Source organism: Tachyglossus aculeatus, chromosome 19 (genome assembly GCF_015852505.1).
Source record: "Tachyglossus aculeatus isolate mTacAcu1 chromosome 19, mTacAcu1.pri, whole genome shotgun sequence".
NCBI classification, from domain to species: domain Eukaryota; kingdom Metazoa; phylum Chordata; class Mammalia; order Monotremata; family Tachyglossidae; genus Tachyglossus; species Tachyglossus aculeatus.
In genome coordinates this window covers 30,973,381-30,988,123 of record NC_052084.1, presented here as the reverse complement: position 1 = coordinate 30,988,123, position 14,743 = coordinate 30,973,381, and positions in this window count along the sequence as shown.

The following is a 14,743-nucleotide window of genomic DNA, read 5'->3' as shown; positions in this document are numbered from 1 at the left end:
GCAGTGCATGCATTTCTAGATTCATAAATTGTCACACTAAGCCGATGATCTCACTTGAGGGATATTTGTTATTGAAAGAAATATGGATAACAACTTGTCTCGTAATGATTTCATGATGTCTTGGTAAACAACATTAAACTTAACCAGGGTCCCGACTGTTTAAGCTGACTTGAAAAATCCATCAGTGTGGCTTTTTAAATACGCAAAATAAGCTTTCTGAAAGTGAAAAGGGAAGTTATCTGTCCTCTTTTCCATAAAGTATGGTGTATGCAAGATCATTTTTATTTTGAATGTAGGCTGTAGTGCTCAACATTTTAATTGCTGCTTCCTCAATAAAAGTGATTGGAAATCATCCATCTTGCCATTAGCACTTGCAAAATAACTGTTAACAATATGTTATCCAGACACAGAAACTTTATAATTAATGTTGGAATGGTCTTCAAAGTCTAGTGACTAAAATATATCCTATAAAATGACTGGACTTCATTCAGTGCTGTTCTGCTGTTTTAATGTTCGGTAAATGTTGTTGAGGGGGGAAATATCAGGCAGCAGGAGTTAGCCAATCTGGCAGGGGGAATCGAGATGCTGGTGGGTTTGTTTTCGGTTACATGGCAAACACCCCCAAGCAACCCGGGCCCTGTGCCCCCCACAGATAAAGCTGGAGGAGGTCTGGCTGGAGAGAATGGATTTCAGAACCGTCAGTTGCAGCTCAACTCCCACCCTGTCATCCGGGGGAGGGTTGGGGCACAGTTCCATTCAGACCATAAAACCCAACAGGGAATGTGTACGTTTGGATGATTATAGCACAACTGGCGTTATAAGTCATAAGGCTGAAGGCCAAGTGTCTTGAGTCCATGAGAAGCACAATATTGGCCCTGAAGTGCCCTGCCTGAAGTGTCTTACTGCTGTCATGAAATGGAATTTCTACAGTACATTAAGAAAAGGAAAACACTTAGACCAGTGGATTTAAAATAACCCTCAGAATGACATCACTGACAGCTAATCAAAACTCTAATTGCAACCAGAGTTCTGAGGCTATTATACGAAATGTCTTAACAGACCCAGCTGAGAATTTGAGGAAGAACAATATCCGTACGGTGAAAGGAGAGCTTCAGTAGCCCGAGGCCCTGGGGTGAGGAGATAGGACCCTGGCAGTTTTCTACCATCGAAGGGGAAGCCAGTACTGGAGGACTTCCACTCGGCAAAATTAGTTCCTAGGAGTCAAGTTCACAGATCAGAGTCCTGGGAAAGCAGGTTTTCCTGCGGTCTCTCTTCCACCATCTTCACCATCAGCATGAGAAGCAGCATGGGCTGGTGGATAGAGCATGGGCCTGGGAGACAAAAGGACCTGGATTCCAATCCCGGCTCTGCCGCTTGTCTGCTGTGTGACCTTGGACAAGTCACTTCACTTCTTTGTGCCTCAGTTACTTCATCTGTAAAATGGGGATTAAAACTGTGAGCCCCATGTGGGACAGGGACTCTATCCAACCTGACAACCCTGTATCTACCCCAGCAGTTAGTACTGTGCCTGGCACATACTAAGCACTTAATCGATACTATTGATAAAAGGGAAAGAGAGAGAGTCAATTGGGAATTCAGTACCAACTCTCCCTACCAGGCATTTCAGTATCCAGGAGGGGGAACCTCTCTGATTCTGAGCACACACCCAGAACTTCTCTTGAAAGGGATTCTGAGAAGGAGCCTTGGGGAGATATGCTTTAAAAAGAGCAAAGCTGTCACATGCCAGAGGAAAGATGAGCTCTCTTCTAGCTCCTGTAGGGACTACCCAGATGATCTTCAGGAAAATAATTCCATGTCTGGGTGCCTCAAATTCTACATCTATGAAATCCTAATTCTTTCACCTTGTGAAGATGAATGCAGCCATGCTTCTGCAATTCCTCAGAAGCATGCATTCCTCAGTGCATCTTTTGTTGCACTGGTACTTAAATATCCCCCCAACACCCAGGTCATAGGCAGTAAATTCTGGATGTAAGAGGAAGTATTTGGCTTAGTATTGATCTTTTCAGCCATACTTGCAAGCATCAAGTGAATAAGGGGGTGGCATTGCAGAAATCTGCAAAGTGCAAGCAAGAGCACTTTTACAGCCAAGAGACCACTGGTAAAGAGGCAGAAACAGAAAATGGCATATAGAGAGAGAGAAGAGAAAGAGAGAAAGATAATGCATATGCATTTGGGGAAATAAAATTTTGAAGTAACTTGCTAAATGATTTCCAACATGGACAATTTGGAGGCAGCTGTCTTTCATTTTCAGATATGATGGTACTGATGGAGAGATCCACGGCACTTATGTACATATCCATAATTTATTTTAATATCTGCCTCCCCCTCTAAACTGTAAGCTCTTTGTGGGCGGGGAACTTGTTGACCAACTCTGTTATATTGTACTCTCTCAAGCACTTAGTACAGTTCCCTGCACCCAATAAACCCTCAATAAATACCACTCTGATTGATTGATTGTTTGATGTATCCTGTTTGGGCTTGCAAGTGATGATGTTGGCATCTCCCATAATATATGACAGGTGAGCCTCAATCCAGTCATGTAAACTTGGAGGCCAAGACCCTGGACAAAGAAAGGAATTGATTAGAGTGCTGGTGGGGCTTAAGCCTTATAGAATAATTATAGCATTTTATTAAGTCCTTACTATGTGCTAAGCTCTGACCTAGATACAAGGCTATGAGATTGGACTCAGCTCCTGTCCTACCTTCCTACCTGGGACTGACATTCTATTTTATCCACATTTTACAGATGAGGAAACTGAGATGCAGGGAGGATAAGTGACTTGCCAGTGAAGGAGTTGAGAATTGAACCCAAATATCCTGACTCACCCAGTCCTTTACTCTTCTAAATTATGCTATCTCTAAAGGAAGACAAATTATAGGCTGGAAAATTGGAAATTTGATGATTCGGTGCTCTTACAGGTAATAGAGCTTTTCAATTATCCTTTTGACTTAAGGCATCTGTGAATGTTTAAAAATCTAGCCCAGTTGAGATTCTAATACAGTGGCAGTTCAATGTAAGGCTTCAGAAGATTCCTAATTCTTATTTTAATTTTTCTTTTACACTTCTTTCCTGGAGAATAAGAATGGAATTAAATTGATACTATGGGCAGGCCTTGAGAGTCTATCAGATAAAACTGAAGTGTCAGGTAAAACTTTAAGAAGCGGTTAGATCCATGTGTTCTGCAGGCAAGAAGCAGATTCAAAAATAGCAGACACGTCCATGTGGCAAAGAACAATCTTCACAAGCATCCAGTTGGGAATGAATTGTTCACCTCCTGCCACAGTCCTACACATGGATGAGCTCCCACTATTAAACCTGGACTACTGGAAAGACCATGGGCCTGGGAATCAGGGGGACTGGGTTCTAATCCCGGCTCTGCCACTTCAATCAATCAATCATTCAAAGATATTTATTGAGCACTTAGTATGTGCAGAGAACTGTACTAAGCACTTGGGAGAATATAATATAATAGAATTGGTAGACATGTTCCCTTCCCACAAGGAGTTTACAGTCTAGAGGGGATTGGTATGAGACTTTAACTTCGCTGTGCCTTGATTTTCTCATCTATATAGTGGGGATTAAATACACATTCCCCCTCCCTCTTAGACTACAAAACCTGTGTGGGACTGGGACTGTGTCCAACCTGACTATCTTGTTTCTACCCCAGTGCTTAGTACAGTGCTTGGAATATAGTAAGTGCATAATAAATACCACAGTTGTTATTATTATAATGTCACCTGTGAATACAAAGGACAGTTACGTCTCTCTTGCTTCTCACCCTATTACTCAGATTACGAGCCCCTTCTGGATATTGGGCTGTCCCTATCTGATTATTTTATAGCCTACCTCAGTGCTTAGCACAGAGCTTTCACACATAGTGATGAGTCTAGGAAGAAACTTAGACCTGAGAACTCAGGACTGAAAACCTGTGTGAAGGAATTGGTTATAATGACAGTGATTTGCAAAGCAAAATTCACACTTTCCAACTCCTGACAGTCAGGTTCCAAAATAAGGTAAATTCTCTATTAAATATAACTATTACTATTACTATCATATATCTATGCTTACATGCAGATATATTTCAGCAATCCCACACTTCTGCTGACTTTCCCATTGCCATCCAGCCCTCTTGTGATCTCTATCATACAGAGCAGGGACTGGTTTGAGTTTTAATCCAGCCCAACTGTAACCATACCTAGAAAGAGGAAATGTAGCCCATTTCCCAAGCAGCTGTACATGAAGAAGACAAATTAAGAGCATAATTCTGAGAAGCTCAGAAGGGAACAGTGCCTTGAGCTCCTAAGCCAAAAGAAAGAGCAATGGGGTTGGGGCTTTGAGAATAGATGAAACGAAGTGTCTGTCAGGCTATGGAAGGATGGCCAGCTGATGGCAGGAAAAAAGGAAATGGACTTCAACTACTAAATAATACTTCTAAAACTACAGCATGAGACATTTAAGTTAAATATGAGGATGAATTTCCTGAAAAGAACAGCTGTTGAATGCCGGAATCAGTTACTGGAGGAGGTTGTGAAATCTCTCAAAAAGTATTATAGATTCCCCTCTCCCTTGGAGTCTCGTTGAAGCTTAAGTGGATTGGTTGACTTCCAATCAATGGTATTAATTGAGCACTTACTGAGTGTTAAGTACCACACTAAGAGCTTGAGTGTATGACAGAAGCAAGATTCATGTTCCTTGCCTTCAAGGAACTTACAGTCTGTTGGAAGGAAACAGAGAGACAAAAGTTATTTACATATATTGTGAGTAGGAGGGTGAACAAGGAAATAACAGATAGTAGCACAGATATGTCAGAAAGAAAGAGCTGAATACAATTCAGCTTCTACAATTCCTCAATTGTTGGGTTGGGGTTTTGATAAAGGCTTCCAGGAGAAGGTGGGAGCTTAAGGGAGAGGTGGGGGTTGCCAGATTTAATAGAGAGGATGGAGGAGGAGAATTCCAGGCCAGTGGAATAGCATGGAAAAGAGTTCAAAGGTGGGAGAGTTGGGTGTGAGGTAATTAGGAGGTGTGTTTGGGGGAAGTAAAGGGAGAGAGCTGGGGAATAGTAGGTGGAGAGCTAACATGAAAAATGGGAAGAGCTACTGGAGAACCTAGAAGACAGTTGCAAAGAATTTTTGTTTGAGGCAGAGGGAAATGGGTGACCATTAGAGGCTTTTGTTGGATGGAGAAATGTATACCACCTGACCATCAGGAAGATGCTCCAGGCAACATCAAATAGAGGTTGAATAGAGAAGCATCAAAACATCAAATAGAGAAGCAGCATGGCTCAGTGGAAAGAGCCCGGGCTTGGGAGTGAGAGGTCATGGGTTCTAATCCCGGCTCTGCCAAATTTCCGCTGTGTGACCTCGGGCAAGTCACTTAACTTCTCTGAGCCTCAGTTCCCTTATCTGTAAAATAGAGATTAAGACTGTAAACCCCACGTGGGACAACCTGATCACCTTGTATCCCCCCAGCACTTAGAACAGTGCTTTGCACATAGAAAGCACTTAACAAATGCCATCATCATCATCATCAGGGGTGAATCAGTGGTATTTACTGAGTGCAGCAAGTGTGTGCAGGTCACTGTACTAAGTACTTGGGAGAGCACAATGAAGTTAGAAGACATTATCCTTGCCTTCAAATAATAGTTTAGAGTCTTGTAGAGGGGAAATTAATTGTAAAGGGACTCAGCCCAGAGCATGGAGCCATTTAATGAGGCCCACCTAGACATTATAAACATACCTCTCCTCAAGTTACTCAAGGGGCATTACTAGTGGGGAGAAATAAAGGAAAAAACCACCTGGTTTTTCTAGTCAAAAGAATTGACCAGCAATTCCATAGCTGTGATATAAAAGAGTCATATCCCTGGTTAATTTTAGAACATTAAAAACTTAGAACACTGAAAATGACAAGGAGTAGCATGGCCTAGTGGAAAAAGCAAGGCCTGAGAGCCAGAGGACCTGGGTTCTAATCCTGTCTCAACCTTGGACAAGTCACGTAACTTCTCTGTGCCTCAGTTTCCTCATATGAAATGGGGATTCAATACCTTTTCTCCCTCCTACTTAGACTGTGAGTCCCCTATGGGACAGGAACCGTGTCCAACCTGATTAACTTGGATCTATCCCAGCACTTAAAACAGTGCTTGACATATAGTAATAATAATAATAATGGCATTTGTTAAGCACTTACTATGTGCAAAGCACTATTCTAAGCGCCGGGGAGGATACAAGGTGATCAGATTGTCCCACGTGGAGCTCACAGCCTTCATCCCCATATTACAGATGAGGTATCTGAGGCACAGAGAAGTTAAGTGACTTGCCCAAAGTCACACAAGTGACAATTGACAGAACCGGGATTTAAACCCATGACCTCTGACTCCCAAGCCCGTGCTCTTTCCATTGAGCCATGTTACTTCTCTAGTAAGTGATAATAATAATAATAATATTTGCGGTATTTGTTAAGCATTTACTATGTGCCAAACACTGTTCTAAGCACTGGGGAGATACAAGATAATTGGGTTGAACACAGTCCCTGTCCCACATAGGGCTCGCAGTGTTAATCGTCATCAGCAAGATGACATAACTGAAGCAGAGAAAAGTTAAGCGACTTGCCCAAGGTCACACAGCAGACAAGTAGTGGAACCGGAATTAGAACCCAGGTCCTTCTATCCTCTAGGCCATGCTGCTTCTCTTAATGAATACTGTAATACTAATAACTACTTTAAAAACTGAAGTGCACATCCCTTTCACCAAGTTTAGCCTTTTGAACCTCTGCAGACAAATCTCCATTCCTTTTACTGGAGCATGCTGGCACAATTAAGTTGTTTTCATTACAAAAGAAGTGCTATTGCCACATCAGACCAATGATTCAGACAGTCCCAAGACAGGAGGTTCCTCTATAACTAGGGAATTATGTTCTTGAAGAGCCTCATATTATGGGAAGTTCCGTTATAAAGGAATTAATGGATTAGTAGTAGAAGGCGTGGAGATTTCATCAATCGGTGGTATTTATTGAGAGCTTACTGTGTGCAGGGAACTGTAGTAAGCACTAATACCTATTTCCATCAATCGTCCCTCCCTAATCATAAAAGGTGCCTTGTTCCAGCTCAGGCTAAGGATACTGAATGACTAGGTGAGTGATGAGCTAAATTGTTTTTTTTCCTATTGTACTCTGTGAACTTGTCTTTTTCTTTATTTTTCCAACCAAATGTCACTACTCTTTTGTTGCTTCCAAAGCTCATGGGAGGAAATTGATTTTTGCCATTCCCACTGTTTCCATAAATGCACTAATTCACACTGAAAGACCTTCATCTACAAGGCATTCAGTAACCATGGTCTTTAATAATCATCACTGCTGTCATCATCACAGTTAGTATCGCCTGAGAGCAACTGAATGCAGAACCCTGGAATTTACAAAGCAGGTGGAAAAGGCTCAGGGCCTGCAGGGGGTAGGGGTGGGGGTGAATATTGGGCAAGCTGGAAAGATAATACCCTTAGAGTCTCCCCCCTCACCCCCTGCTACAATAGGTCCACGTAGAAGGAAAGCCCGACACAAAATCTAATGGTCCAATCTCCATCATCTTGAAAAGCAGCGTGGCTTAGTGGAAAGAATGCAGACCTGGGATTCAGAGGACAAAGCTTCAAATCACAGCTCTGCCTTCTGCCTGTTGTGTGGCCCTGGTTTCCCTGTGCCTCAGTTTTCTCATCAGTAAAATGGGGACTCAATACCTGTTCTCTCTACTACTTAGACCCTGAGCCCCATGTGGGTCAGTGACTATGTCTGACCCAATAATAATAATAATGGTATTTGTTAAGCATTTACTATGTGCCAAGCACTGTTCTAAGCACTGCGGGGGGGGGGGGGGGCGGGGAGATACAAAGTAATCAGGTGGTCCCAGGGGCTCACAGTCTTAAACCCCATTTTATAGATTAGGTAACTGAGGCACAGAGAAGTTAAGTGGCTTGCCCAAAGTCACACACCTGACAAGTGGCAGAGCCAGGATTAGAACTCATGACCTCTGACGTCTGAACCCGTGCTCTTTCCATTGAGCCACACTGCTGATCTTGTAGCTACCTCAGCATTTAAACTTAATACAATGCTTGGCATGTAGTAAACACTTTACAAATACCACAATTATTATTATAACTCGAGTTCAAACACATTAACTACTAAATAATGCAGAACTCCAAAAAATGATAATGTTCTGGCCTTTGGGTGTGGATTTCTGTCCTCCATTGACCCCCAAGGTAGGTCAGTAACCAGCTGCCTGTCTGTATGGTTTCGCCAACATTATTAAGGGGTGAATCACATGAATTTAATCACCCTGAGTCCATTTTCGTTAGCTTCAGTAAAAATTTAAATGTGATGAATAAGGGTTTCACAAAAATATTTGGAAATGCTTTCACTTATTACCCTGGAAGAAGCTTTCAAGATGTGTCGGAGACATTTTTCAAAAACAAAAAACTCATCCTTATTGTTCCATTAGGATAAAGGGACCAGAAGTCCCCCAGTGGTCAAACAGCTATGATTTTCAGGGCTCTCTCCTGCCACCTGAACTGTCTAGGGTGGACCCCAGTAAAGGTCGCACTCTTGCCTAGAGGGGACGGGGCCCATCTCCAGTGGCAGCAATGGTGACAGCAGCAGCAGTAGCTCCCAACCTCTTCCCCTCCTTAGTTGGGGCCATAGAACTTCGTTTTTTTCATGGTATTTGCTAAGCGCTTACTATGTGCCAGGCGCAACTGAAATTAAAAAAAAACAAAACTGCTTAATCAATCAATCGCATTTATTGAGCGCTTACTGTGTGCAGAGCACTGTACTAAGCGCTTGGGAAGTCCAAGTTGGCAACATATAGAGACAGTCCCTACCCAACAGTGGGCTCACAGTCTAAAAGGGGGAGACAGAGAACAAAACCAAACATACTAACAAAATAAAATAAATAGAATAGATATGTACAAGTAAAATAAATAAATAAATAGAGTAATAAATATGTACAAAAATATATACATATATACAGGTGCTGTGGGGAAGGGAAGGAGGTAAGATGGGGGGATGGAGGGGGGGAAGAGGGGGAGAGGAAGGAAGGGGCTCAGTCTGGGAAGGCCTCCTGGAGGAGGTGAGCTCTCAGTAGGGCCTTGAAGGGAGGAAGGGAGTTAGCTTGGCGGATCCCTATGCAGCAGACAAATGGCAGCAAACCTTGTGACTCCCAGGCCCGTGCCCTGTCCCTATGCGGCAGACAAATGGCAGCAAACCTTGTGACTCCCAGGCCCATGCCCTATCAATCAATCAATCAATCAATCGTATTTATTGAGCGCTTACTGTGTGCAGAGCACTGTACAAAGCGCTTGGGAAGTCCAAGCTGGCAACATATAGAGACAGTCCCTACCCAACAGTGGGCTCACAGTCTAAAAGGGGGAGACAGAGAACAAAACCAAACATACTAACAAAATAAAATAAATAGAATAGATATGTACAAGTAAAATAAATAAATAAATAGAGTAATAAATACGTTCAAACATATATACATATATACAGGTGCTGTGGGGAAGGGAAGGAGGTAAGATGGGGGGATGGAGAGGGGGAAGAGGGGGAGAGGAAGGAAGGGGCTCAGTCTGGGAAGGCCTCCTGGTGAGCTCTCAGTAGGGCCTTGAAGGGAGGAAGAGAGCGAGCTTGGGGGATCCCTATGCAGCAGACAAATGGCAGCAAACCTTGTGACTCCCAGGCCCCTGCCCTGTCCCTATGCGGCCGACAAATGGCAGCAAACCTTGTGACTCCCAGGCCCATGCCCTATCAATCAATCAATCAATCAATCGTATTTATTGAGCGCTTACTGTGTGCAGAGCACTGTACTAAGCGCTTGGGAAGTCCAAGTTGGCAACATATAGAGACAGTCCCTACCCAACAGCGGGCTCACAGTCTAAAAGGGGGAGACAGAGAACAAAACCAAACATACTAACAAAATAAAATAAATAGAATAGATATGTACAAGTAAAATAAATAAATAAATAGAGTAATAAATACGTACAAACATATGTACATATATACAGGTGCTGTGGGGAAGGGAAGGAGGTAAGATGGGGGGATGGAGAGGGGGAAGAGGGGCAGAGGAAGGAAGGGGCTCAGTCTGGGAAGGCCTCCTGGAGGAGGTGAGCTCTCAGTAGGGCCTTGAAGGGAGGAAGAGAGCTAGCTTGGGGGATCCCTATGCAGCAGACAAATGGCAGCAAACCTTGTGACTCCCAGGCCCGTGCCCTGTCCCTATGCGGCCGACAAATGGCAGCAAACCTTGTGACTCCCAGGCCCATGCCCTATCAATCAATCAATCAATCAATCGTATTTATTGAGCACTTACTGTGTGCAGAGCACTGTACTAAGCGCTTGGGAAGTCCAAGTTGGCAACATCTAGAGACAGTCCCTACCCAACAGTGGGCTCACAGTCTAAAAGGGGGAGACAGAGAACAAAACCAAACATACTAACAAAATAAAATAAATAGAATAGATCTGTACAGGTAAAATAAATAAATAAATAGAGTAATAAATACGTACAAACATATATACATATATACAGGTGCTGTGGGGAAGGGAAGGAGGTAAGATGGGGGATGGAGAGGGGGAAGAGGGGCAGAGGAAGGAAGGGGCTCAGTCTGGGAAGGCCTCCTGGAGGAGGTGAGCTCTCAGTAGGGCCTTGAAGGGAGGAAGAGGGTGAGCTTGGCGGATCCCTATGCAGCAGACAAATGGCAGCAAACCTTGTGACTCCCAGGCCCCTGCCCCGTCCCTATGCAGCAGACAAATGGCAGCAAACCTTGTGACTCCCTGGCTCCTGCCCTAACCCTTTGCAGCAGACAAATGGGTGAAAGCTGTCCATACAGTTAAGCAATTAATATATATACGCTCAAATAGCATTGCAGATCAATTCTTCCCCAAAAAAGACTCTGAGAAAAATGACTTTGTGTGTAAATGAGCAAATTGTGCGCACTGACCAGAGCAGAGAGTGCCCCAGTTTCGAGGGCACCCATCCTCAGTTACTGGTATTAGGGGATAATGATGCTCTCCTTGAGGTAAGGATAATTAGTCACCCAGAGTTAGGTCACATGGTAGTTTCACAGCTGGCTGGAAAAATGCCCTCCCGGCCTGACCTCTTCAGCCACCAGCATCTTCCAGATCCCATCTCCATCCATCTTGAAGCAGCTCAGAGCTTGGAAGGGGAATTGGAGCAGTTCTCCAGCACCCTGGCAAAACTCCCCATTAAGAGAAGGTTTGGGGCAGACGATGTCATTTTCTGCCTGACCCATCTTGTGCTCAGTGGGAGAACTGGGCCTATTAAACCAACTTCACAGTTTCTAGTCACAAAGCACATTCCCAGGGCTCTTCTGGAATCACTGTCAGTGTGTTCTGGAATGGTAACAACACCTGAGGCTGTTTTATACAGAAGGGTGGGTGTGGAGTAGCTGAAAGGCAACACTCCAAGAGCAGATTTCTATAAATGGTTGTCTTTTTAAAAATTTCAGCATCAGCAAGGAAAAGCAAACCCAAGTTGACTTGAAATGTCCATTGTCTCTCCTGGAAACAGCAGTTACCTTATCCATCCCCACAGTCTTGAGTGTGCTCATTGTCTGGAAATTTTGAATGTACTGGTGCTGAATAGATCAACTTAAATGATAGGACAATATAATTTTCAAGGAGAAGGTAGAATGCAAGAGGGTGTTGGTGAGACCACTTAACAAGAAAGCTGCAACTACTTTGGATGTGTAAAACTCATTCCATAGGGGACCTAGGACACTAAAACTTCCATCAGAGCACATGAAAATGACATCAGGGGTATGTGATCCCCTCATAAACAAACCAGACAAGGGCAAAAATATTTGAGCAGTGTCTACCCTTGTGGACTCCAATAGAAGGTTCAGCATCTGTTAAATCATTGCAGACATGAACGCAAATTCTAGCAAAGACAGAAGTGCTGATAGCATTCAATAAGGGATGGATTGCTTGAGTTCTGGAGGCTCTTCAGTTTGCAAACTAGAGCTTCCTTGATTCAACCTGGAACTTATGTAGAAAGCTTCGGGACAATCTTTCTGGTAACGAAGGTTTGGGTATAAATAACCTATGACCTCATCAGGGTCAGGTCAACCTTTCACCTTTCTGCCTCTGGTTTGGGCTCTCCAAAAGGAGGTCCCATTGGCCCTCCTCAAGACCTGGGCATTAAGATTCATTCATTCATTCAATCAATCATATTTATTGAACACTTACTGTGTGCAGAGCACTGTACTAAGCGCTTGGGAAGTACAAGTTGGCAACATATAGAGGTGGTCCCTACCCAACAGTGGGCTCACAGTCTAGGGCTCACATCTCATTATGATGAGAAGGCAGCCTGAATACTCACCCTAGATTGTTCTGAAGAACCTCTTGAGAGTCTGCTGAAGCCCTGACTTGGATACTGGATCCCGATCAGCTAGTTTGAATTTGGCTCAGAATAATAATAATAATAATAATGGTATTTTTAAGCGCTTACTAAGTGCCAAGCACTTTTCTAAGCTCTGGGGAAAATACAAGGTTATCAGGTTGTCCCACGTGGGGCTCACAGTTTTAATTCCCATTTTACAGATGAGGTAACTGAGGCACAGAGAAGTTAAGTGATTTGCCCAAAGTCACACAGCTGACAAGTGGCAGAGGCGGCATTAGAACCCACGACCTCTGACTCCCAAGCCTGTGTTCTTTCCACTAAGCCACGCTGCTTCTGGAAGTAGTGAGCTGGAATTAGAATACAGGTCCTTCTGACTCCCTGGGCCATTCTCCATCCACTAGGTCATGCTGCACTCCCTTTCCCTTTTGCCCTCACACTGGATTTTGGTCCTTTATTCACCCCACCCTCACCCCAACAGCAGTTATGTACCTATCTATGATTAATATTAATTCCTGTCCCCCCCCCCAGACTGTAAGCTCCTTGTGGGAAGGGCACATGTCTACCAAATCATTTATTTTATACTATCCCAAGCTCTTAGTTTGGTATTCTGAACACATTGTGTTCAATAAATATGATTAATTGATTGATTGATTTGAGGCACACTAAAAATTAGAATGAAAAATAGAGGTTGAGCTTACTGAGTATTTGTGTTTTTGAACCATTAGCATCACAGCTGCTTCTCATTTTCTCTCCAATTCTTGCTTATTCCACAACAAGCGTTAATGCAACTGTAACAGCCTGCAAATTTATTTCTTTGTTTAAAAATTAGGCCATTTTAGGAAGAGCTGTGCAACAAAGAGCCCATAGCCATCTAAAAGCACAGGTAATTTTTTCCCCTCTGCCAAAGGATTCCCCTCTGCCAGGGGTTTAGAACAGTCAACCTACTTATATATCTCTGAGATTTGTAAGAGCCTTGAAACCAGTTGTTCTTGGAGGTCGTCATAAAATGGAGTAGGTAAGCTGATCCAGAGTTTCAAATGTTGAGATGGCGATGGCACAGGCTCTCAATTATGGTGCCTTGTTGGAGTCAGGGACCAGGAGAAAGGGAATTAGCTGGTGAGCTGCTTTGCCCACAGCAACTGCTCAATAAATTCATTTGCTGATCGAATGATTGATTGAAAGGCCCACCTCCTTAATATGTGTGCGTGAGTGAGAGCGAGAGACTATCTGTGACTCTCTGGGTCTGCATTCCTCTCAATCGTATGTACATTTGTATGACAATCTCAGTTTCGGTGTTTCTTTGCTTCTGTTTGTGTGACTCTAAGTTTGTCTTATGTCCAAATCTGTGGTATTGCATGATTATGCAACTGGCACAGCATCTGGGCCTCTGGGACTATCTCTGCCTTGTATCCCTCTCAGCATCTCTGGAAGTCTGGGTATGTGTTTCTCTCACTCAAAGTCTCTCACTCTATCTGGTTCTGGATCCTGCCGACAGGAAAGACACCTGCCCATCAGGGAACTGATAGGAATGTGGGGGCAGTGCAGGGTTCTGGTTAGGGAGGGAGGGATGCTGAATTGTTCCCACTGGTTCTGCCCCCTCCAGGCCCATTCCCTGTCCTCTCTCTGTCTGGCTTCCCAATCCCGGGGTATTCCCAAGGAGGGGTGAGAGGATTGCCGGGCTGCTGCTGACAGGAAAAGTTATCTCGGTTCTTTCATCCCCACCCAACCCAGGTGCTGTCTGCCTTGGCTGGATCTTTATCCTGTATCCTGTGGGGTCTGGAGTGACTCTGGGGGAGGAGGAAGGGCCCCACGGGTCGGTGCAGGCCACAGGACGCCCAGTCCTCCTGCAAGGCCCTAAGAGATCTTGGGTCACCCCTGCCCCCCGCAGACCACCCACCCCACGTGCCTCTCCTGCCTCCCCCCCCCCCCAAAAAGGGCCAACCCCTGCCCCCTTATGATTCAAATTTCCTGATAATTCTGGAGCCCAAACATGCCTCTCCTTTCCTCCCCTTGATTTGTCTTAAATAGGGAGCTCCTTGAGGGTCAGGGACACATGTAGTTCTCGTCCTTGGATGTTTTGCTCCCCTAGCACTTCAATATTTTGCCTTTGTACAGAGTGGGAGCTTTATAAATGTTATTACTACTAATGCCTTATGCTTTTACCCTGTCCAAAAATGAAGGAGGAGGAGGAGGAAGAGGAGGGAGAGGGAAAGAAGGAGGAAGAGAAGAAAGAAGAGAAGCCGGATTCTCCCCTTCAGTTAATAATCCCTCTCGGTTGATTCAACAAAAGCAGGCACCTTATCATTTATCTCTTTAATTCCTGATCTCAGCTA